General features: G+C 45.8%; 1 protein-coding gene across 3 annotated transcripts in view; it reads left to right on the top strand.

The window, feature by feature from the left end:
• Nucleotides 1–640: 640 nt before the first annotated feature.
• Nucleotides 641–25,168, top strand: part of SNX10 (sorting nexin 10) — a 74,424-nt gene continuing 49,896 nt past the window's right edge. Inside the window, exon 1 of one of the 3 annotated variants that reach the window (XM_058724774.1) lies at nt 641–864. The gene's annotated coding sequence lies outside the window, so the exon portion shown is untranslated. Of the gene's footprint in view, nt 865–888; nt 911–15,604; nt 15,626–25,168 lie in introns of those variants that run through there. The other 2 variants (XM_058724779.1, XM_058724777.1) reach the window with 2 other exon arrangements.

The following is a 25,168-nucleotide window of genomic DNA, read 5'->3' as shown; positions in this document are numbered from 1 at the left end:
CAGGTGGGCCTGGAAAGGCCCTGAATGATAATCTGCAGCTGGCTGCCTCTAACGGGAAATTTCGTGCTGGGAAAATGAAGTATAAGGCTACGTTTATTATTCTGGCCTGTAGTCATCTAGCAGCTGCTTCAGCGAACCCTGGGGTTTTCCGTGCAAACAGGTGGGTCAGGCGTAGCCCAAGGTGTCATTGGGAAAGGATTCAGGCCCCTTGGCAGAAAAATTTCAAACATACAGCAAAGTTGAAAGAATTTTACAGCAAACACTCCATGTGCCCACCGCCTAGATTCTACCATGAACAATTTACCTTTTTTGTCGGTCACGCTATCTATCCCCTCTCTCCCCATTCATCAATCCTTCCATCACTAAGGGGGCAGGATTGGCAAACTCCAGGTGGCTTTCAGGTGGTGATTCCAAAGGATGCCGCTTGCACACCTTCAGCTTTAGAGCCCCGGCAAACGCGGGTATTGCCTCCCCAGCCGGGTTTGGCGGACTCGGGAAAGAGAACGCGGGCTCCGGGGCGCCGCGGCGCACCCGGGCGGCGGCACCGTTCGCTGCAGCCCAGCGGGCCGAGGGTGCGTCTCATCTTCCGCGGGCGGGAGGGCGGGGCTCCCGGACGGCGCCAGGCTGCACCTGGGCTGGGCGGTGCGGTGGCGCCCCGGGGCGGCGGAAGCGGGAGGCCCGGCGGCCCCACGAGGTCTGCGGGAGCCGAGCGCGGGCGCGGGCCGCTACGTGCGCGGGGCGCGCGGGGCTGCGCTCGGGTACGCTCCTGGGCGCTCGCCGCCGCCGCCGCTGTGCCTTTGAGTCAGCAAACTCCGTCGCCTGCCAGCCAGCCCGCCGGCTTGGCCCTGCCCGGAGGAACCATCCGTAAGTGACAGGAGCCCTGCGGGGGAGGCCTCCTCGCGCCGCCGGGGTGGGGATCGCGGCCGTGGGCGAGCCGGCCACCCTTTTCTTTTCCTGAGGGGCCCATGCGCCCAGGTGCCGTTCCCTGCGGGCCGGGAAGAGCTTGGGTCTCCCGGGATTGGAGCGGGGAGCTGCCACCTTTCCAGCCGGGATGTGCAGGGGAGGAAGAAATGGTCGGCTTCTTTGCCAGGGGAGGGCATGGAGCGTATTACGTATCGATACAGGGGTATATGGCTAAAGAGATACCCCGGCTAGAGGGTGGGGCGGAGATAGAATCCTGGATGCCCAAAAAAGTGCTGTAGCACCTTACTCCAGGCCGGGTTTGGGTGTTTTTGTTTTTGTTTTAACCCATGAAACGGTAGGTTTGAGTTTAGAAATTGGGAAGGGTAGGCAGAGGTTTTCGTGGGATTGCGGGATTGAGGGAAGAGGCCCGAGAGAAAATCCACGTTGACTGGTGACCGGGTTTGGTACCACCGGAAAGCAACAGCCTGTTTTTCAGTTCTGATGCATCATACTTCTGTGAGATTATCGAGGGGAATGGTCACGGGGACGCAGGGCAACGTGCCCTGCTTGAAAGGAAAGGCGTCTATTTCTGCAGGAAACGTTTTCTTGTAAGAATGATGGAATTAGAAATTTAGAGCAGGAACGAGGCTCTCACGTGATCTCCTTCAAACCTTTCATTTTAAGGACGGGGAAACTAAGGCCCGGGGAGGGGAGTCCTTCAGCCGGATGGAAGCAGAAACAGGCCTAGATTCCAGTGGGCTTCTGACTCTGACCCTCTGGGGACGTGGAGGGGGGCAGGGGCGGGCTTGGAATGCAGAACTCCCGACGGGGGGGGGCGGGGGGGGGGGAGACGGGTGAACTGGGCCGCGGCGTAAGGTGGACGCCCGGGAGAGAGCCAGTGAGAACCCACCGGCTCCTCCATCCGTGTCCGGGAGGTACCAGGAACGTGAGGTGAGCACTCCTGCCATTTCTGCCATCACTTCCAGGGATGGCTGTTCCTAAGGCCATTTTTATTCTAAGGAATGGTAGATTTCAGGTTGATTACTGGGGGTGTTTGGATAAAGGTACAAAAATAAACTACATTTAGAAGTAAATAGGGGAAGATGTGAAAAACGTGATTACAAGCCCTGGCTTGTATTTAACTCAGCGTCCTGTTTTCTTCAGCCGGAGTATTTCATTCTCAGTTCCGACCTTACCAGTTACCCGGTTCATTGGTGAGCAAATTGGTGTTGAAAGAGTGGGGGCGTGCTCAGGTGACGGTGCTCCACACCAGGGGGTCTCTTGACTGGCACTCCACTTCTCTCCCCACCACTCTGGGCTGTGGTGAGAACTTCCTCTTATTTTACTTTAGGGGAAGGCCTCCTGGAGCATGGTATCCAAAAAATAGATCTGAATTGTCATTCTTTTCTAAATAAAAATGTATTCATTAACGGCTGAGGATTGTGTCCTAGACACAGTTTTCCGTGGCTTTGGAGCACTCTTAAGTATCTTCTTTCAGCCTTAGGGTCTCTGCTTTCATTTTAAAGGGTTCACTTTGTTAGTTAAACTAGTTTGTGAAATGGCCTCTTTTTTTTTTTTTTCCCTCTTTTGGTGTCACTGCTGTGGTTTAACAACCAAGTTTGCAAAAGGCTTAGAACTGGTTGAGATGGGAGTCCAGCGTCTGTAGTTTTTCATTTCTAAGAGTGGCAAAGAAGAGCTTTTTGCCAAGTCAGGGCTGACTTCCATGGAGAATATCCCAAATTTTAGACTGTTAGCACCTACCTCTTTCTTTCTCTTGGTTAACGCAGTAACTATGAATCAGCATTTATGCTCTCTTAGCTCTGTTCAAATAAAAGATAGTACGGGGTAGTGGTTACAGATTATGGTCTCAGTCTCACCCACGTTGAAGTCTTGGCACAGTCATTTGCTAGCTGAGGTACTGTCAGTGGGGGCACTTAACCTGTCTGACTTATCCTTTATTCAGAAATTAAAACAAAAAAAAAACAATGGTAATCCTTGCGTCCCAGAATTGTAAATAACAACAGCTGACATTTCTTGAGCACTTACGATGTGCTAAGCATTGTGAGAGAGTTTTTATGTGACAGTCTCCTTAATCCTCACAACAAATTTACGAATCCGATCCAATTTACCTCTGGGGAAACTGTGCTCGCTTCGGCAGCACATATACCTCTGGGGAAACTAAGGCATCAAGGTATTTAAGACTTCCTTAAACTTCACAGCTCACAGTTTTAACCACTCAGCAAATGTATCCCACCTTTCTATAATAGCTAATAATAATTTTGGGCTTCCTGTAGGCCAGGCCCTTTTTCAAATACTCTATGTATATATTAACAGTCCTTTCTACCCCCTCACACTTCTTTTTTTTTTTAAGTTTTATTTAAGAGAGAGAGATAGAACACAAGCAGGAGAGGGGCAGAGAGAAGGAGAGACAGAATCCCAAGCAGGCTTCACACCATCAGCCCTATGTGGGGCCCGATGTGGGGCTCCAACTCCGAAACCATGAGATCATGGCCTGAGCTAAAACCAAGAGTCATTCGGTCGCTTAACCAACTGCACCACCCAGGCGCCCCACATCCTTCTTTTTTTTTGGTTGTAGATGGAGAAACTGTGGTTCAGAGCCCAGGGCAGACAACTAGTAAATGATGGAGACAACATTTGACCTGGGCAGCCTGGCTCTGGAATGGGTGCTCTCACCCAGTCCCCCGTGAATGTACGGAAAGGGCTGAGCCAGGCCTCAGTCAAAGGCAAGTCTTATTGGCACTTTGATTTATTCTTCCCTAAGTAACTACTTCCTCCTCCCAGTTATCTGCAGAGGAGATGCTTTTAGTTCTGCAAAGATTCAACTTTGCGTAAGGTTTTGTGATTCTATATACGTTTATGGTATTCTCTGGTATTTTTAACAGTGTGTGGTAGGTCTCAGAGATCTTGATCCTAGGAATACAGAGATAGGCTTTTGGGGATCTGTGAACCCCCTGAAAATGTCTGATTTTATACTCATGTGCAAAAGTGCATTATTCTGGAGGAGAGAATCCACAGCTTACTTCCGATTCTTAAAGGGTCACCCGTGGCGGAAAGAAAGGTTAGAAATGACTGTTCTATTCCCAACATCTCATTTTACAAATGGGGCAATGGAGACCCAGTGGAAAGGCAGAATAACTTAATCTGAACGACACTGCTAATTAGGAGTAGAAAGGGGACCAAAACTCGGGTTTCCTGGTCTTGTCTTCTTTCCATCGCACTCCCATGTTTCCCTTTGGAATAAGTGGTGCCAGGTGAATAAATTATGAGATGTCAAAAGACTCACTCCTCACCTGATAGGCTGCCACAGTGTGTGGGGCCCGCAAAGCTTCCTGGAAGTGCCTATCAAAATACAGCATCTTTTGGCATATCATGTTGTAAACTGAACCCCTTTACTGTGATTCAGGATGGGCATCAACAACTCTGAAAGGTATGAGCAGGAGCATAAAAATGGGGGAGAAGGTGAGGAAAGAGTCATAACATGCACCGATTGAGTCGCAAGGAGGCCATTGAGTCCTCTTGGTAGAATTGTAGTGTTAGAAAATGTTTTGCTGAGACGTGTGTAAATTCGATCTAAATTCCATGATGTCTGAGAATTCTGTGTAGTGTGTGAGTCACTAGGAAGTCAGGCCACCTCCTGGCCAAAGGCTGATGCTCCAGTGACTAAGCAAGACTGAAAGGTCATGAGATCTTTATTAGTTTAGGCCAGTCCTTTAACTTTGCTTCATTTTTACAAATTGATAAAGCTTACCTGGAAGAATAGATTTGTCCTAATAGGTAATACATTTTGAAATGTACCGTCCAGCCAGATTTCAAAATATATCATGGACCAGGGATGGGGAGTCCAGAAATGGTTCCATTGTGAAGACAGGAATTGAAAGTAACATAAAATCAACTACAGTTAAGTCTGTTGAGATGGTTGCCTCATACCATTCATAAAAGCACATTCCATTTAGAGTAAAGATTATATGTCAGAAACAAATTATAGACATTAAAACATACATACATGTGATGGTTTTCAAAAATAACTTTGGAGTAGGAAAGACCTTGCCAACTTTAATACTCAGAAGGCATAAAGGAAAATACTGATTTAACTTCATAAACATACTAATATAAGAAAAAAGATGTCGTAAACAAAGTTGAAAGGCAGATGACAGATTAGCAAAGCAAATAGTTGCAATATCTAAAAAGGCATGGAGTTTTCAAAGTCAATAGAGAAAAGAAAATAATCCAATAAAAATACAGGTAAAGGCTATTAACAGGTAATTCACACACACACACACACACACACACACACACACACACACACACAAATGTTTAACTTTGTTAATAATCAGATAAGTGATTTGTTGCCTTCTCTGTTCTTCCACTCTCCCGCTGACCCCTCCATTTGGTGGCTCCTTGGCCTGTCCTGATCCTCTTTTATTTTTTATTTATTTATTTATTTTATAAATTTTTTTTAATGTTTTTATTTTTGAGACAGAGACAGAGCATGAGCAGGGGAGGACCAGAGAGAGGGACACACAGAATCAGAAGCAGGCTCCAGGCTCTGAGCTGGCAGCACAGAGCCTGACTCAGGGCTCGAACTCACGGACTGTGAGATCATGACCTGAGCCAAAGTCGGACGCCTAGCCGACTGAGCCACCCAGGTGCCCCCTGATCCTCTTTTATTTCTCCACACTCTCTCCATATATCTGTGGTTTTCAAATGTTTTTGTGCATTAGAATTCTCTGGGAAATTTGTTAAAGCAGATTTCTGGGCCTTACTTTGAAATATTCTCATGCAGTAGGTCTGGGATGAGACCTGGGATTCTGTGTTTTGATTCCCACGTGATCCAGATGCAATGACAAACACTGGACAAGCTGGTTTAATTTGTTTCTGATACTTTGAACCATTAATTCCTTGATGCAGATGGCTGGCTCTCTCGTGAGCCCCAGGATTATGTAGTTAACATCAAATCTGACTCCTTGGATGTGTCAAGGACATTTTAAGTGAACTTGCCCAACATTATTGACCCTCCCCTCCCCAGTTTTGCGGGGCCTGACACTCAAGCGGTGTGGGGTCCTCTTTACGAAAAAGAACGCAGCATTGTGAATGCAAAATGCAGTACAGGTCCGCAGAGGTGTCTGTGCAGATGGCGGCCCAGAAACTGGAGATTCTTTAACTTCTTGGTGATTCTTCCTCTGCTCCCCACTCTCACCCAACCCGTCCTCCTCCCTTGCCCATCTGAAGAAATCATTACTGCCGTCCATTCGTGTGTCCAGGCTAGCACCGGGAGCCATTTCTCCACCCCACCTCCCAGCCGGCTCAAGGTCTCGGTTCATTTTCCCATCTGTCTATGCTCCACCCCCTACCCCAGCTCCCCCCCCTTAGCTCAGGCTGCTGCCACACACATTCATATCAGCGCCTGATCACACCTCTCGTTCCACTCGGCTCCCCTCGGATCCAGTTTCCTAAATCAGCCAGAGTAATCTTTTTAAGAACATACATTGAAACGTGTGGTCTCCTGGATTTGCCAGCCCCATGGTGTGGACTGGATTGTCCCTGCAGATGGCTGAGACTCATGGCAGGGCCATGAATGTGGGGTGGGTGGGGGAGGGTCGGGCTAGGGTCACACTATACGAGCTTGACCTTTTTGGGGACTGGTTTCAAAGAAGTGGGGTGCATCTGGGGAGGCACGCCCGCATTGTTGACTAGGGCTTGTTGCTTTCCCTCCCAGTTTACCACCTTTTCTTGTTAGAACTTGGGGGCCATGTAAGACCTGTGGAGTGCGAGCAAAGTCGGGGTGGATGTCCATTCTTTGCCTTTTGGTGCATTCCTGTGGTGATTAGATGTTATGTAGTAAAATCAGACTGTTTAATTAGTGTGGGGAAGAAAGGCCCATTCTCTTTTAACCAAGGTGGCACCTGGGGGCCTCCTGTTCCTTAGAGAACTAATAAACCTCGGGGAGAACCCACCAGCCATAGTCCAGGGAATTCCACAGTTTTCCCAGGTTTTCTGCTAATTCCCTGGGGTGCAAGTGGGAGAAAGGCTCACCTGCTCTCTCTGTTTTACATTGGTGTCAGCCCTGACATGCTGATAGAGCAGTCTGCCACCATGTGCTTTGCTGGGTCAGTGGACTTAACTAGGTTAGTGGGAGGTCAGCTGGTGGGGCCCCTGACCTGCCATCTTGTGTGTCCTTCCCTCTGCCTCTTAGTCCTTCCCTCCCTCCCTCCTCATTTTCCTCTGAGCTCCAGTCTTTTCCCTCCATGACTCTGGATTCTTCCCAGTTCTTTCCTCAGACTTATAAACCCAAACAGTTCAAAGTGCAGAGCACAACAAGGGGCTTTGTATATTGGAGACCTGTGCTTCTTAGAAATTAGAAATATAAACACGTAAAGAAGAGAATTTTCTATTAGGTGATAATTTTCTTCCCCCCTTTTTTTTAAATTAAAAGTTGTTTTTTTTGTTTTTTTTTTTTAATGTTTGAGAGACAGAGACAGAGCATGAGCTGGAGAGGGGCAGAGAGAGAGGGAGACACAGACTCTGAAGCAGGCTCCAGGCTCTGAACTGTCAGCACAGAGCCCTATGTGCGGCTTGAACCCATGAACCGCAAGATCATAACCTGAGCCAAAGTCAGATGCTTAACCAACTGAGCCACCCAGGCACCCCTCTTCCCCTTTCTTATTGACATAGCAGCTCTCCTTATTGTAGAGTGGCATTTGGAAGAGCTGGGGAGAAGGGGGAAAAGGGGAGAAGGCAGTCGTCCTCACAGCATTCCGGGGTCACCAGCTGGGTTGGGAGATGGTGTTACCATAGCTCTGGGTTCTGGTATCTCAGCAGGAGACACAGAGACTTTTTGTCAGCTATCTATGGATGATCAGACCCTGAGAATCTGGGCTCCCGCTCAAACACGCATGAAAGCTCCTATGCCAGGAAATCAATGCAGTGATTTACAAGGAGGTGCAGACTAGATGCTGGTTTTTTCCTAGTCAGCTCATTTCCCTGACAGTTGAGAAGCCTTGAAAAACTGACCTCTGTTTTGAGAACTTTGCTAAACCGAGTCGGTAAACAAACATGCCAAAATGCCCTTGGATTACAGTCAGTGCTTTGGCAAGTAATTTAAGGAATAATAACTTTGGTATTTTACCCACTTGAAAAGGACTTTCTATGTGGCTTATCTTCACCTTCTTGGATCAAAGTTGGGCATTGGACATCCCCGGGTAAATGATTTACTGCAGGCAATGGCCCAGGTATGCATTTCACACACGTGGGCTGAGTTTCAGAGCCGTATAAAGATCTAAGATTTTCTGCTTCTGTAAATATTACTGTTTCATCTGACAAAACAGATACTTGAACATTTTTTTTTTAAAGAACATTTTTTAAAGGCACAGGTGCTCTGTGATATTGAGGGAGACTTCAGCATTTTTCTTAGGGGTCTTGGAGAAGTCTAGGACCGTAATGAACAGGGACAGCGGCTGACACAGCAAATCCTTGGCATCTGCCTCCATGTTTGTTCCTTCAGTCTTTGCAGCAGATCCACGAAGTAGGCAGGTGTCCTGTTTTTACAGATGAGGAAACTGAGGCACAGAAAGGTTACTTTCTCCTGGCAAAGGGCAGAATGAGAATTCACAGGCTGCTTGGCATTGAACAGCTCCACTGTTTTCCCATTCACTGTGTCCTTCCTACTCCTCTTAGGGAAAGTCAGAAGTGAAATCTTGCTCAAACATGAAATCTCCCTTCTTGCTTGTCCCTCATTTTAACTTGCGAGTTCTTCCTATCTGGACTGATGTCACTTTGGACAGATTTGAACTTGACCAGTAGGTCACAGTTCCTTGTGTTGCTCTTCTCACAAGTAACTGAAATTGCCTCCCTAGTTGCAGTTCTTTGCAACAGAGGCTGCGAGCTCGCGGAAAGATTGTCATTTCCAGTGTGTTGTAATGCTTTTCCTTTTGAAAGAGAATTTATCACTGGTACTAAAGAGGAACATTTAGTGCTCACTTCTGTCTCTAATTTGCATCCCTGTACCCTTTTCTTATCTCACTGCCAACCTGTTCTCCAAAACAAGATTGTTTTGTGTGGATGTCCTACATCATCCCAGCTTATTCCCACCCGACCTCATCTTTCTCTCTTAGCTCTCAAAACAGCGCCCTCCGCCCACCCCCACACCTTTCCAACTTCTTCATTCTGCCAGTGACCACAGTCTTTTTTCCGGTCACCTGATTGGTGAGTCATCACTGACTCCCTTTTCTCCATCATGCTCTTGTCCAAGTTTTTTTCATGATATATATATTTTTAAATAGATTTTGTGTGTTTTTTTAGAGCAGTTTTAGGTTCACAGCAGAATTCAGGGAAAGCACAGAGAGATTCTATATACTGTCTGCATCCCCTCCTCCATCATCACCCAGAGTCCACACTTGACATTAAGGTTCACTCACGGTGTTGTACACTCTATGGGTTTTGACACAAGTCAGACACGTGTCCACCATTAGAGAATCCTACAGAATAGTTTCACTGCACCCAACACCCTCTGTGTTCTGCTTCTTGTTATTTTCTAGTGCTTTTCCATCCCCCCAGCCCACCTTGGGTCTGTGATGTTTTCTGCTGGCTGGAGTGTCCAAGCAGCCCCCTGATGAAGCTCATGGCCTTTAATTTCTCTCCCGGTCAATCCATCCTCCACCCCATCCTCGCATGAGTTGTTGCTATCATATCATGGCAACTTACTCAGTCATCCCTGCCTTCCAGCAGGATCGAAGTTCAAATTCCTCCTCTTTTTTAAATATATAATCTAAAAAAATTTTTTAAATTTATTTTAGAGAGAGAGAGCAAGAGGCAGAGGGAGAGAGAGAGAGAATCCTAAACAGGCTGTACACTCAGCATAGAGCCCGACACAGGGCTTGAACTCATGACCTGAGGTGAAAGCAAAAGCTCAACCGACTTAGCCACCCCAGAGCCCCATCAAATCCTCCTCTTATCATGCAGGGACTTCCCCATCCTAGATGCCCTTTGGAGCCCTTCTAGACTTGCCTCCTTACAGTATTCTGCCAACACAGCTCTTCCACTCCTAGGGGGCCAGATTCCTGGCTCTCCGAACGTGGTACTGCTGCTTAATCACCTGGTCCCGTTTTCTGTGCTTGTCCTGATGCGAGCATCGAGGCCTCCTCACTCCCTGTCTTCTCCGTGAAGCCTCTGCCTCTCCATTCTTCCTGTGGCCTTGTTGTCAGTGCTATTTTGGGGGGGGGGGGAGAGTGACACACAGTGAGTTCTGCATTACAAGCGGAGTGTCTCATATCTGTGCCTGGGCATCTTTAGGCCGTGGAAGTGAGAAAGTGTTACTTAACCATTTAAAAAAATACCCGTCACCAGGACCAGACCTGTAACAATCAGACAGCAGAGGCTTAGTGATTACATATTGAATTGACTTGTCCTTGTCCCCCGTAATGCTTAGAGGGTCCTTTATTGCCAGTGACACTAAAGAGGTCTGTCATGTGAATGCAGCACACCTCTCTCAGTATTCTTTCTTTCTGAGGAGAAAGTCACATCTAGATGTTTGGCTGCAGGCTTTCCCAGGTTCATATACAGACAGGACTCTGCCCCCAGCTCACCTCCTAAAGCATTTGAGACATTAATGAGCCAGTGTATCGGTTGCCGTCTTTTAAGCATTTATTTCTAAGGAGGTAGTGCAGGTGCCATGCTGGACATAGTGGGTCCCGTGTGGTGAGTAAGGAGGCCCCTGGTTACCTGGCTTTGGATCCTGGCTCCTTCACTTACTAGCTACACGACCTTGGGCGTGGTTTCCTTATTTGTAAAATGCGAGTAATGATACTTGGCCGTCTTGGGGATTAGATGAGATAATTCATCTTACAAGCTCTTCAGTGTCTGACACATGGTTAGCAGTCTGCTATTTTTTATTTTGATTACAGTTTCTGATTATCAGTGGCATAACTGTAACATTATTCCCCATTCTCCTCTTTTACAGTCCAGTGGAGTTAGGTCAGGAGGAAAGATAGAAAACGACAGAGGAAGACCTGGGTGGCTCAGATAGTCCCCTCTAGGCTGTTGCTGGCTGAAAGCTTTCTTTTCTTCCAAGGTGAATGATTAACGACCATGAGTGAGAAGGGAGAGGGCTGGGAGGAGAGGCAGGTGAAGTGTTTGTATGCCCCTCCTCTCAGCCCGCGTGGTTAGGCCGCTTAGAAACTTGACGGTGGTGCAGACATGGAGAAAATTAGTTGGGAGTAATGCAGTCAAATTTAATTGACCCGATATTTATTGGGCACTTACTACATGCCAGGCACTCTGCTAAGTGCTGTTATAAAGCCTGAATGATTTGGACAAGGTCCCTGTCCTTGTGGGACCTTTGAGAGGACAGATAATAAACAACAAAATAGATTAATAGATAAAACAATACAGATTGTGATAAATTCTAAAGAGAAAATAAAAGGGTAGAACATTACTGGGGGGAGTTTGCTTTAGTGGGTGATCAGGGGAGGCTCCTCTGAGGAGGTAGCATTGAAACCAAGAGCTGCAGGATGGGAAGGAGCCTCCATGGTGGGTTAGGTGGGGAGGTCGGGGTGGGAGGGGCTTTAGAGGGAACAAGAGGCGCAAAGGGACTGAGGTGGGAGTTTCAGAATTGACCTGTAGGGCAACTAGGCACCATGAGTGTGCAGAGTTGAGCCAAGAGGTTGGTCAGAGAACCAGAGCGCTGTGCTTTACAGGGGTTGTGCAGATATAGACTTTGTCCTCTGAAACAGTGGTTTTCAAAAATTGTCACCAGTACACTTGAGGGAGCAGGCAGTGACCTTCTGGGGTGGGCTGTCGAGGGGTTGGTGATGGGGAAGTCTCGGGTCTGTGCGATTTGAAAAGAGCCCTCTGTGATTGGGATGTACCTCCTTCTCCCCTTCCCCAAATGGAGAAGCACTGTTCTTCAGGATCCACTCAGAAGCCATGGGATCTGGGAACTTTTACATCCCTTATTTTTCAATTAAATGTGTGAGGTTATATAGGCACACTATAGGACATGGAATTCTGTCAACTGGTGAGAACATTGGCTTGGGCATTTGAGGATGAGTCACTGTTTAATTGGATCGCTGTGTGACCCACTTCAATACCTAACTGTTTTTGAATAGAAAAGTTACTTTTCACTTTCTTTTGAAATTATTTAGAAATGACTTTGGAGAGGTCCTTTAAGATTCAATGCACGTGGATGTTGTCCTTGTGTTAGGAGAGGCGGTCGAAGGGAGAGGAGAGAAGAGCTTCTGGCATTTAGGAGCCTCAGTTTGAGTCTGCACCACAGAGTGTGGCTTTCAGTGGCCATTTGTCCTCTCTGGGTATTGGTATCCTCTTGTGTAAAATGAGACACGTAAGTTGCCTGCCTCACCAACTGTCATGGGACAGTGCTTTTATAAACGTCAGAACATCAGAAAATAAAAGTTAACTTTCAAAAGCTTAAATTCTGGGGGCACCTGGTGGCTCAGTTGGTTGAACATCTGACTTGATTTTGGCTCATCAGGTCACTATCCCAGGATCATGGGATCAAGCCTGCTTGATGCCTGCTTGGGATATTCTCTCTCTCTCTCTCTCTCTCTCTCTCTCTGTCTCTCTCAATCTCTCTCTCTCTCTGTCTCTCCCCCTCCCTCCCCCTCTCCCCTGCTCATGCTCTCTTGCTTTCTCTCTCTTTCTCTCTCTCTCTTAAAAAAAAACCAAACAAACAAAATCCCCAAATAACTTAAACTCTGTTTGTGTACATTATGGCCAATAGCACTTATGGCCCCGATATAATTTATGACATAGAAGGTAACTTTTCACTGCTTACAGATGATTGGTTTCTGGAATAATTTAAAGGAGAATATTTTTATAACTTTACACTTAGGAGTAGGCTTTGTAAATATGGGGCAAAACTTAAAAGCCATAAAGGAAATGACTGATAAAATTCATTACCTAAAAACAATTAGCATAGCAAAACCCCATAAGCAAAAAAAAAAAAAAAAAAAAAAAAAAAGTTTACAAACCAGAAAAATATATTTGTATTTCATGTTATGTATTAAGGATTAATTTTCCTAATACATAGAGAACTCCTACAAATCAATAAGGAAAAGAGCAAGAATACTATAGGAAAATGGTCAAAGGATATGAGCAAACAATTCATAGAAAATAACTTAGTGGCTCCTAATCATATAAAAATGCTGACCTCACAAATAATTTTTTAAATTCTAATTAAATTGCACTGAAATTTACAACATTTCACCTGTCTGGGATTCACAAAGAGAAAAACATTTTGAAAACCATCCATGTTAGGGAGGCTGTGGGAAAACAGAACTCACATACTCGCTTGAAGAATGTGTATTAGTTTCCTATAGAGGCTGTCTTGCTGGTATTTGTCAGAGTGGAAAATTCACATGGTCTTGCTTGACTCAGAAATTCCATGTGCAGAAATTTATCCTTCAGATAAATTCACGGGATTCACTGTTTCTAACAGCAAGAGTGCCTATCCGTGCAAGCTGGTGAACATGAATTAGGAGACATTTGCACAGTGGAGTAGTACACAGCCACAAAAAGAGAACAAGAATGGTCTATGAATATCTGTGGAGCAGTGTGTATTGTTAAGTACAGAGTGAAGTGTAGGAAGGACCATATGTGAGTCTACGATTTACAGAAAAGGAAGCGGGGGGGCGGGGATCATATGTGTATGTACTCGCATATGCATAAAATATCTCTGGAAGTTATATTAAAAATGATGAAGAGGTAGGGAAAAGAGGGAGAGTTTTTATTCTATACTCTTTCGTGTATTTTATATTTTGAAATAAGTTATGTTTTAAAAATTAATAAATATGAAACAAAAAATAGAACATAAAACTGTCGTTGAGGTAGGGATTGAACCTACGTATAGATTCAGCATTGTGTTTGATCCCCAGGTTATTAAACGTCTTTATGTGTTCACCACTGTCAGAGTTTGGGGCTATGAAAAGGGAGGACACTCTTCAAAGAGCTGTTGGCCACTTTGGGGACACGAGACTAATGTACACCACAGTCAGAGGCCAGTGGAAGGACCATCTGATCAAACATTCAGGGGCTGGTGCAGCTGATTTCTGATGGAGATTCGGTTCTCCGCTAGTCAGGGGAACACTGTGTTCGAAGTGTATATACAAAGCTTGTGGTAGAATAATGGCCCCCCAAAAGGTCCATGTTCTCATCCCCACAAGCTGTGAATGTTTCCTTGTATTCAAGGGTGGATGTGATTAAATTAAGGCCCTGGAGATGAGATTATCCTGGGTTTTCTACGTAGGCCCAGTCGAATCACATGGATCCCTACAGGCAGAGAACTTTCTTGGCCATGGTCAGGGGGAGATGCGCCCCCAGAACAAGGGTCAGAGAGATGATATGTTGCTGGCTTTGAAGATGGAGAAGAGGGCCAGGAGCCCAGGAATCCTGGCGGCCTCTAGAAGCTGGAAAAGGCAAGGGAGCAGTCTCTCCCTTAAAGCCTCCAGCCCTGTAGATGCCTTGATTTTAGCCGAGAGAGATCAGTGTTGGATTTCCGATTTATACAGCTGTACAATAATTTTGTGTTGTTTTAAGCCACGAAATTGATGGCAGTTTGTTATAGCAGCTATAGGAAATGTGTGCAAAGATGATGTAGAAATAGCCCCGAAGCTTTGCTCTCACGGGCTTTCGAGTTTAGGAGGGAAGAGAAGACAAGAATCTAGTCAATTACCATGCCAAGCAAACATGGAAAGTGGCATGAAGATTTGCAAGGAGCTGTCCACGAAGGAGCCAGGGAAGGCTTGGGGAAGAGGTGCAGGTGAGTTGTGCCGTGAGAGGCAGTGTGGCTTGCTGATTGGGAGGAGGGACTTTGGTGCGGATTGTGGGTTTGAATATTGGCTCTGCCTCTTCTTATTTATGGGGCCTGGAGAAAGTCAATCTCTCTGTGCCTCAGTTTTCTCATCTGTAAAGTAGGGATACTTAATAACGCCTCTTCGAAAGGCTGTTGTGCAAAGTCAATAAGTTAACGTGTGTCGAGTGCTCGGAGTAGTTTCTGGCCATTCTAAGGGCTGTGGAGGTGTACGCTTTTGATATTTTGCCCTAATGGATGGGTAGGGCAGAGATAGGCAGAGAGACGTGATGGAGCATCTGGGGACACCGAGCCCACAGCTGGGGAGAGGAAGGCTCTCAGTTGAATGGTGGGATCGCCGGTGGGAAGAAGGAGCAGAAACTAAGACTGTTTCAGACCATGGAGCCAGATGATGGTGGCCTTGGAAGTTGGATGCAAGGACATCCACTTAGTGCCCTAGAGGTTTCAGCAGGTAGGATGACAATGAGTTCAGCGAGGGTGCTGATCAGGTTTCTCTAAGAGGGGAGGCAGGTGTGGTTTTTGAGCCCTGACTCCAGAGTCTTCTTCCCACTCACCTCTACTCCATCCCTTCACTCTGAGCAGCCTGACCTCTAACCAAGATGGTCACTCTTTATTCTCCTCTCTGCTACCAGGGCCACCCTGCAGGATTTGGATTCGGGGCCACCACCTGGTGTCTTGTCAGTACTGGATCACCAGGATTCCGTGTCTCTAGAGAACACTGTGGGATCTGTAGCTGGCTGTCATGTGTGTAGATGCTCAGAGTCACCTGCTTCTTCAAAGCCAGTTTTCAGCCTCTTCTGTGTCCCCACAGACAAAGGAGCAGAGACCTGAGCTGTGTGGCTTTAGCAAGTCCCCACAGGCTGATGGCTGGGCCCGGTGGTGAGTGTGGGCCTATCCCTGTTGCCTTTGAGAAGCCAGCTCTCTTCTGGCCATTTGGGGTCTGTGTCTTCTCAACATGTAGGGCTGGTTCTTGCACAGATGAGCCACCAGAACCTTCAGAGTTCTTGGAGAGAATGATCCTGAGGTGCAGCATTGTAAGCAGAAATGGGAATCTGGATTTTCCAGACCCGACTGCCTAGTCCTTGTGTTCTGTGTGTTCAACCTCTGCCTTTTGGAAATCCCTCTTTCCTCATAGCTGCTCAGATTCCTCTTGCTGACTCGGGGATGCCCAGGGCCTCTCAGGGAGCTGTCCCTGAAATACAGGATTCCTGCCTGGCCTTCCTCCCCATCCCCCCTCACCTCCCCAACTCTGTGCTCTTGGCTTATCTCATCCTTCTGCCCCTCCTCTCACTCCTGCTTTTGTCTCCTAAGAATTTACAAGCTGGAGTGTCAGTCTTCCAAGGCCTCTTCTCTACTACATTATCTGATAAGTGAGTGAACTTGTGCAAAGGGACAGGTAGGGGCTAATGAGTGGATTTATTATGATCATGTGAGGAAATGCCCAGGCCTGCCTGTCCTTGGATAAGTCATCACCTCCATTAGGTGTCTCTTCTTATCTGAGAAACAGAGACCGTAATACTTGCCCCGCCTCAGAGGACTGTTGTGACTAGGATATCATTCATCCATTTGTTCATTCACTCATCCGTTCCATAGTCATCGAGTACCGACATCGTGGCTGATACTGTGCCAAGCAGCAGGTATACATTAGTGATAGAACAGATGCGATGCCTGCTCTACTTTTGTGGGGACAGATCACAAACAAGAGACAAAAGCATATGTATTCACAGCTTATGGGTACATGGTAATGTCCGTGATGGGGCCAAGCTGTGATTGGTTTTTTGTTTGTTTTTTTTTCATTTTTTATTTTTTTACATTTGTTTATTTTTGAGAGACGGAGTGAGACAGAGCACAAGCGGGGGAGGAGCAGAGAGAGAAGGAGGCACAGAATCTGAAGCAGGCTCCAGGCTCCAAGCAAGCATTCAGGACAGAGCCCGACATGGGGCTTGAACCTACGAACCATGAGATCATGACCTGAGCTGAAGTTAGTTACTCAACCGACTGAGCCCCCCAGGCACCCTGGCCAAGCTGTGATTGTAAATGGCAGCCTTTGGTTTACCAAGGTGGAGGCCTTCTAGTAACTCGGCAGTTTGGGCTCAAGGTCTCCTGGGTTTCTGGGTGATAGCATGATGGGTTGGGAAACGTCTGAGAGTGCTTTGCTCTTCCTTTCCCTTAATCATGCCGTGGAGGTTCTCTTTCCTCTGCCGGGGCTTTCAGCTGGCATTTGGGCGGTGTTTGTATGGGCGCCTGGCCTTGCCCTTCACCGCCTTCTCACTGCCTGGTAGGTGAGTGCACAGGTGTGCCCTCTGGACGCAGGGCTGCTTCCCAGTCCTGTGTGCAGGAAAGGAAAGAGGATCTTGGCCTCTGCAGCAAATGACAGAAGCTTTGGTCACTGTTGACTTCATGATAGTTGCCAGGAGGGGTCACTGGAGATTTAAGACTGTTGTGATAAAGAAGTTTGAGTTGCTTAAAATTAGATTCTGAGGAAGCTCCAGATGCCAATGGTCGTGCGTGAGTCTGGCTGTGGGTTACTTGATTCAGAGCAGAGGCTACACATAGTTCTTAAAACTGTCATGTTAGGGCTTGTGCTGGGCCCTTGAGATCAGGATTGTAGTTTTTCATCCCTTCCTCTGCTGAGGAAACTGGCTTGGACTGAGTCTACTCCCAGGTAGTAGCACACTTGGGAACAGAACCTCTTTTTTTTTTTTTTTTTAATGTTTATTTATTTTTGACCGAGAGAGTGAGCGAGTGCGCGTGCGCGCGCGCACACACACACACACACACACACACACACACACACACACACACACGAGCGAGCAGGGGACGGGCAGAGAGGGAGGGAGACACAGAATCCGAAGCAGGCTCCAGGCTCCGAGCTGTCAGCACAGAGCCCGACGCGGGGCTCGAACCCACGAACCGTGAGATCATGACCTGAGCGGAAGGCAGACACTTAACCGACTGAGCCACCCAGGCGCCCCTCTGTTTCTTCTTTTATACACCGTGCTGCATCTTGGGAAAGGGCCTAGTATTTATATTAAAAAGATACGTGAAGCACACATAGGAATCAAGATGTAGAAGTTAACTGGCAAAAGGAGGAAGAAGCTAGTTGTGTGTGTGTGTGTGTGTGTGTGTGTGCATGCGCACGTACACAGAAGAGGCGCGAAGAACCTCCATGCTTGGGGCATTTTGGGGACCCTGCAGTTTCTCTCTCTCAGCCTTCATGTGTGGCTAACTAGAAAACCACTTAGCAGATACCTGATCATTTTTTTTTATTGTAGTAAGAACACTTAATATGAGATCTACCCTCTTAACAGATTTTTAAGTATGCTACACAGTATTGTTTTAAAAACTTTTTTTTTTTAACATTTATTTATTTTTGAGAGATAGAGCACAAGCAGGGGAGGGGCAGAGAGAGAGGGAGACACAGACTCCAAAGCAGGCTCCAGGCTCTGAGCTGCCAGCACAGAGCCCGACGTGGGGCTTGAACTCACGGACTGCGAGATCATGACCCGAGCTAAAGTCGGCCACTCAACCAACTGAGCCACCCAGGTGCCACTGCCATGCAGTATTGTTAACGATAAGTACATATCACACAGCAGCTCTCTAGAATTGGTCCTTCTAGTAGATACTGGATGGTGTTAGAACTTGTACACTGGTGTTTTGTCTCCTCAGGGCTGTTGTTTCCCTCACAGGCAGCACTTTCTTTGACTAAGACATTGCATAACTGGGCTCTTCACGGTTGGTTGTTCTGCCAGGCCCGGAGAACCTGCTGTACCTGTGGCTCTCTGAAAAGAATATTCGGGGGAATTCTATACCTGTAAAGATTGCGTGTTTTTTTCTTTTAAATTTATTTACATTTTAGTCAGCATACAGTGCAATATTGGCTTCAGGAGTAGACTTCGGTGATTCATCCCTTAGAAACAACACTCAGTGCTCATCCCAACAAGTGCCCTCCTTAATGCCCATCAGCCATCTAGCCCATCTCTCACCTCCCTCCCTCCATCAACCCTCAGTTTGTTCTCTATCATTAAGAATCTTTTGTGATTTGTTTCTCTCTCTCTTTTTTTTGCTGACCCACGTGTTCATCTGTTTTGTTTCTTAAATTCCACATATGAATGAAATCATATGACGTTTGTCTTTCTCTGATTGACTTATTTTGCTTAGCATAATACATTCTAGCTTCATCCATTTCATTGCTAATGGCAAGATTTCATTCCTTTTGATGGATGAGTAATATTCCGTAGTATGTATGTACCACATCTTCTCTATCCATTCATCAGTCAGTGGACATTTGAGCTCTCTCTGTAGTTTGGCTATTGTTGATAATGCTGCTATAAGCATCAGGGTGTATTTTTGTATCCTTTGGGAAAATACCTGGTAATGTAGTTGCTGGATCATAGGGTAAGATTGCATGTTAAAAAAGGGTTAGATCATGTAGACCTTTCATGAATTTGGGGCTCTGCTAAACCAGTGGGACTAAGTTAACCTTTTCCCCCTTTTTCCTGAGCATTTATGTAACAAAACCCCCTCTCCGGATTGTCTCCACCTCTTCCATACTCTTAAAGCTCAGCGTTCACCTGTGATATAAAACTAAAAAACATTACAAAGCTAGAACTATCATCAGACTGATAATCAGATCCTGAGCCCTTAAAAAACCTGATTTTTTGACAGGCAGCAAATGTAATTTTCTCTTTAAAAAAGTTACTCCTTTTTTATCTTATTGGACTAGAATAGCTTGCTCTGGATGTGTTTTTGAGTCTCGTGAAGGACTTAATGCTTCTACCATTTAACATTTTAATATTATGAATGGAGTATAATATGGGATGGTGCTATATGATTTGCTTAAAAGATTTTGCTCAAGGGTGCCTGGCTGGCTCAGTCGGTAAAGCACGCGACTCTTGATCTTGGGGTCGTGAGTTTGAGCCCCATGTTGGGCGTGGAGCCTACTTAAAAAAAGACAAAAAAATTTTACTCTCAAACCATTGGGATTTTCCTTGTGACAGTGCCTTACAAAGAAATGCTGAGATTCAATAACTGCTTTTTGTTTTGTATATGGTTTCCTTTATTTCCAGTTGCTTTTGGTTTCGTAGCTGAGTGTTAAGAAACTAGCCTATGAATGGGATGTGATGCTGCTTCAAGTATTTGAGAAAAAAGATATTCAAGGAAGGGAATAGAATGCAGATTAGAATGGGGGGGCAAGAAAACAGAGGGGACGCCTGGCTGGAGCATGAGACTCTTGATCTCAAGGTTGTGAGTTTGAGCCCCACATTGAGTACAGAGATTACTTAAAAGCAAAATCTTTAAAAATTTAATTAAAGAAGTGTCAAAACAGAATTAAGCCATATGCAGTGGAAAGAGTTGACCACAATGAATCAGAAGCATGATTTATTATTATTATTATTATTTTAAATGTTTTTATTTATTTTTGAGAGAGAGAGAGAGCAAGCAGGGGTGGGACAGAGAGAGGGAGACACAGAAACCGAAGCTGGCTCCAGGCTCCGAGCTGTCAGCACAGAGCCCAACATGGGGTTTGAACCCGTGGACCATGAGGTCACAACCTGAGCTGAAGTCGGACGCTTAACCGACTGAGCCACCCAGGTGCCCCTGATTTATTATTAATAATATCTTAATTGGGTTGATGAAGAGTCCATCTCTTGTACTGCCCTCTTTCAGATGAGAAGATAAAACCATGTCTCACCCCTGGGAGGTTTTGTGCTTGAGATCCTCCAGTTCTGCTTATTCCAGTTCTTCCAGTTATCTTGTCCCTCAGAATGGGCAGGTGGCATTGTGGTGCCCACACACGGACGGACACTGAACTGCCTGTGCTTGGTGCAGTGCCCAAGCGGCTGGCTGATTTCTAAATACTGTTTTTCCCCACTTTTTTGCACAATCAGTGCATGGTACTGGGGTAGGAGGTCAGGGACCCTAAGTCAACAAGCACAGCGAGGAGCTGTGCTATCCCTGAGCTTACAGTTTGGTGGGGAGACAGACATTAATTCAGTATTGACACAAATAAGGGTACAAATATCACTGTGATCAGAATTTCAGAGGAAGACAATGATGCAAGGGAAGTGGGGGATCTGACTTTGCTGGAGGGAGTTGGTGCGAGTGGAACCGAGATCTGAAAAGTGAGTAGTGATTAACTAGGCAGGTAGGTTTGGATTCCAGTGTTGCCCCTGGACAAGTTGGTGACCTTGAGCAAGCTGCTTCACCTCTCTAAGCCTTGACCTCTTCATCTATAAAATGGGTGATTTTAGGAATTAAACGGGGCAGTGCACATAATATACTCAGCACAATGCCAGCACTTGGTTGACATTCAGAAGTGGTAGCTATTTTTATTACTATCTGTGTTTTCTGCTCATTTGGAGACTCTGAAAAGGTACCTGTTTACATCTTTTTTTATCCTGGTTATCAAGAGCCACTGAATACCTGAGGATACTTAACTTGGAAAATGGAAGCCTAAAGGGAGATTTATTGCTGGTCTTCAACCAGGCCAACTGTCCTTGGCACCTAAGATGTGGGAAATTCGGCTCATACAGAGCTGTTGGTGTGAAATCACATTCATAAGGGGGCTGCCTTGGAAGCATTTGTAATAGACTAGGATTTTAAGACACAGTATTGTTAGATCACATCTCCGTTTCTATTTCTTGTGACAGTCAATCACGAATAGCTAGGCTAATGCGTATTTTCTGTACCAGTACCATATTCTGTTTGGCCATTGATTTTTGCTGCAGTGTTTATAGTTTTACATGGATATTTTTTATAGCTAAAGATGCAGTGGGCTTGTGCATCCTTTGTGAATGGCAAGTTTTGCTTTTCTCTCTCTGCTCCGGGACATATACATGCATATGCAGCCATCCAATTGAACTTTTTATTGAAAATATACAATTTTTTGCATCTTCCATCGTTCTTAGATTTTGAAGAAAAGGTGCCAAGAATTCAGCCATTGGTCACACTTAACTTTTATTGCATACTTGGTAAGTGCAGTAAGTCATTATGTGATTTAATTCTCATCCTACGAAACCAGCACTATTAAGAATCCTTTCTTTGCCCCCTGTAAGAAAATGGAGGACCAGAGAAGTTAAGTAACTCAGCCAAGGTCACACAGCCATGAGTGGAATGGTTGGGATTTGAATCCAGATGTGAATGGCTCTAAGTATGAGCACTAAACACTTCCATGCTGCCTTTTGAGCTGGTTATCGAGGATTGTTAAGCTGCTGTGTCAACAAGCTAGGTATGTGCCAGAAGATCGATTAGACTTATATGAGAATTAAGACAAAGGCTTAGAAAAAGGCTAGTGTCCTCTGAAGAGCATGGGGAAGCTTGTTGAATTCAGATTTATTTACTGAGTCAGTAGAAGTGGAGAATGTAGTGCTCTCCTTCTGGATTATTTTCCTGATTGTTATATTCCTTGGTTATACAGTACAGATCTTAAGGAGCCCTAGTGTATATCAACCCAAAATTAAATATGCTTCAACCCAAAATTAAATAAGTATTAGGAGTTTATACTTAAAATGACCTTTTTACTTTTTCCTCATTCTTACCATATCTGTATCACAATTCCTATGTTAATAGCTTTACTGCCTTAACTATTTGGGAACTGCTTCCCATCCATTTGGAAGCAAGGGAAGGATGAATTAGAGATAAAGGATATATTCAGAAATGGGTGTAGACCAGGTGGGTGGAGTTGGAAAGACATACCCCTGAGACTTTGGCCAGTTAAGCTGTTGGCTGTCAGTGCCTGATACTGGCCACAGACTTAGATGGAGCCTGTTCGGGCTGGGCCGGGCTGGCTTTCAAACCATGTGGATTTGCTTTACAGTTCCTGTTTTGTGTTTCTGCTAATGAGAATCTTGCTTCAAAAATTAACTGTTGGGGCCCCTGGGTGGCTCAGTCAGTTGAGTTGTACGACTCTTGATTTTGGCTCAGGTCACGATCCCAGGGTCGTGGGATCGAATCCCATGTCGGGGCTCAGTCAGCATGGAGTCTGCTTAAGATTCTCTCTCTCCCTTTCTTTCTGCCCCTTTCCTGCTCACTCTCTTTCTCTCTCTTAATTAAAAAAATAATTATTATTTTTTGATGAAGTTTTCGGGTGATGGGGGGTTCGTGGGATCTGAAGCCGACTGCCAAGAATTCTTCAAGAATTCTTGAAGATGTTGTTGGTGCAGAAAGGTGATTTTAGTAAAGCATGGGGACAGGACCCGTTGGCAGGAAGAGTTGCACTGGGGTTATGTGTGTGTGTGTGTGTGGGGGGGGGGTGTTGACTGTTTAATGGAGTTGGGGGAGATAAAGTCTGAGAGGGAGTTTCCCAAAGAGACTTCTACATGCAAAAGACTTACTGGAAGCCTAGTTATTTATTGTCAAGCTAAGGTTGTTTTTCCCTCCAGTAAAGCATGAACATTAAGACAGTAGGGAGTTCCTGGACTTTAGGCTATGATGGGATTGCCTTTTTCTGGCAAACTGGTGGAGACTCTTACCAGTTTAACCATTTGTTTTGTTGTCCTTTCCAGGTTTGGGGTAGCCTGGAGTGTCCAAGAAATATCATACATGTCCCACCTGGGTGGGGGCGGGGTGGGGGTGGGGGTCCTAGCGTGTGCTTTGCCCCTCAGCCTGCCTCAGGCTCCCTCATCATTTCTGATGGATCGGAACTGAATACAAATCTGGCCTGATGTGTCAGCTAAAGGAGGGAGAAATATCTTACACACTTCTGAAGAAAGTGGTGTCTTCACTTCTCCAGGCCGTGTTTCCTTTCCTAGTAATTGGGATCTTCTGATTCAGCAAAAGAGGAATAGAGATGCCCAGGGGCTCCGGTTTATTTTATATATTTATATATATTTACATAAATACTTTCAAATCACAAAATCTCATTTTTAACAATGAGAGTTCTTAACAATCCAGGAGTGTATAAACTAAAAAAAAAAAAAAAAGTGCTTCCCTCCCCCCCCCCCCCCCCCCCCATACACCTTCATTGCATTCACTTTGGCACATATCCTGTGGAATCTTTTTCAATGCATCACTGGGCATTTAAGTGTATACACATGTATGTTGTTAAAAAATTAAATTCAACGGGTCAGCATCTCATTTAGCAGGTAGAGAGATGCTCCAAGGAACTGTACAAAATGGAAGGTTTCTATAGGAAGGAGGGTAGGGCAGGGAAGTTGTTAGCAAAAGAAAAGAAAAAATTGCTTCAGGCAAAGCCATTGTCCCTTGGGAAGAGTGGGGGTATTACCTGCAGATTATTTTACCTTCTTTCTTTGGGGAGAGTGGAGGAGTAGGACCAAGAGGCCCTTGTAACAGATTATCTCATTAGTGCTGACCAGAAAATTCCTGACTGACTGGTTAAGACTACTTTCTGGGGGAGGTTTAAACTGCATTTAGGTTAGTCATTAAGTCCCCCCCCCCACCCCCACCCCCGGCTGGTGGCGTGGCCTTGTGTAAGTGACTCCATTTTGGGCCTTGGTTTTCTTTTTGACAATGTACACGCTTGAACAATGGAAACACACTACATATCATTCTGCAGTTTGTTGTTCCCACTTTGTGCGTTGTGAATAATCCCCTATCTCAGCACTTACAGATCCCATCCCCTCTTTTGGAACAACTGCAAGGTATGCCATGAATGCGCCTTACTTTATTCAATCTGTCCTTTACTAACGGGCATTCACGCTGTCTCCGTTTCTCCAGTTAATAAACATGGCTACAGCCTCACAGATGGGACTTTGCACCTGGTGCCAGTTTTTCTCAGAAATCCCTTCCTAGAAGTAGGGATGCTGGGTTGGAGGGTGTGTGAGCTCTAGACTTTGAAGTCAGTAACCCTGTATTCTGGTCAGGGTCAAGGTGTAAATCCTGGCCTGAGTTGCATGGAGTCCTGAGGCATGCAGAGCAGTGCCCAGCCCAGAGCCACGTGACAGGGCTAGTTAATGGGCATGATGACTCTCCCAGCTAGCCTACGCTTTTCAAATTTGTGAAGGTAACGATTTAACCAGTGTTAAATCTGGGCTTTTGCTTCATTCCAGATATATTCACAAAGAACCTGAATCTGTCAAGTCTGCTCCTAGAACAAAACCAGTCTGAGTTTTCTTTCCCACTTCCCAACCACCTGCATTTGTTTGCCTTCTTAGTATTTTGTTAATCTTTGGACTTCACAAGACCACAAGATCAGTGTTGTTTGGAAAACACTCCCTTTGGCTTTGTTTGATTTGGTCAGTTTTGTGAAAATCAATAGTTCTGCTTTGGTCAGTTTTGTGAGCCCTTGCCTAGCCAGACTCCCTGGGCCAAGGCTCCTTTCCGGATGTACAACACACCCTCGAGGTCACAGATCCAGCATTGACAGCTTGCTGTCAAGGTTATGCTGGGGCAGGAAGTGACTCACGTAAAAGGAGTGAGCGAGGCCAGCTGATTGCTGGGCACCCTAGTGACTTCCTGGCC

The sequence above is a fragment of the Neofelis nebulosa genome, chromosome 4, assembly GCF_028018385.1.
Source record: "Neofelis nebulosa isolate mNeoNeb1 chromosome 4, mNeoNeb1.pri, whole genome shotgun sequence".
NCBI lineage: Eukaryota > Metazoa > Chordata > Mammalia > Carnivora > Felidae > Neofelis > Neofelis nebulosa.
Note: the sequence above shows the minus strand (reverse complement) of the source record. Positions and strands in the feature narration are given on the sequence as shown.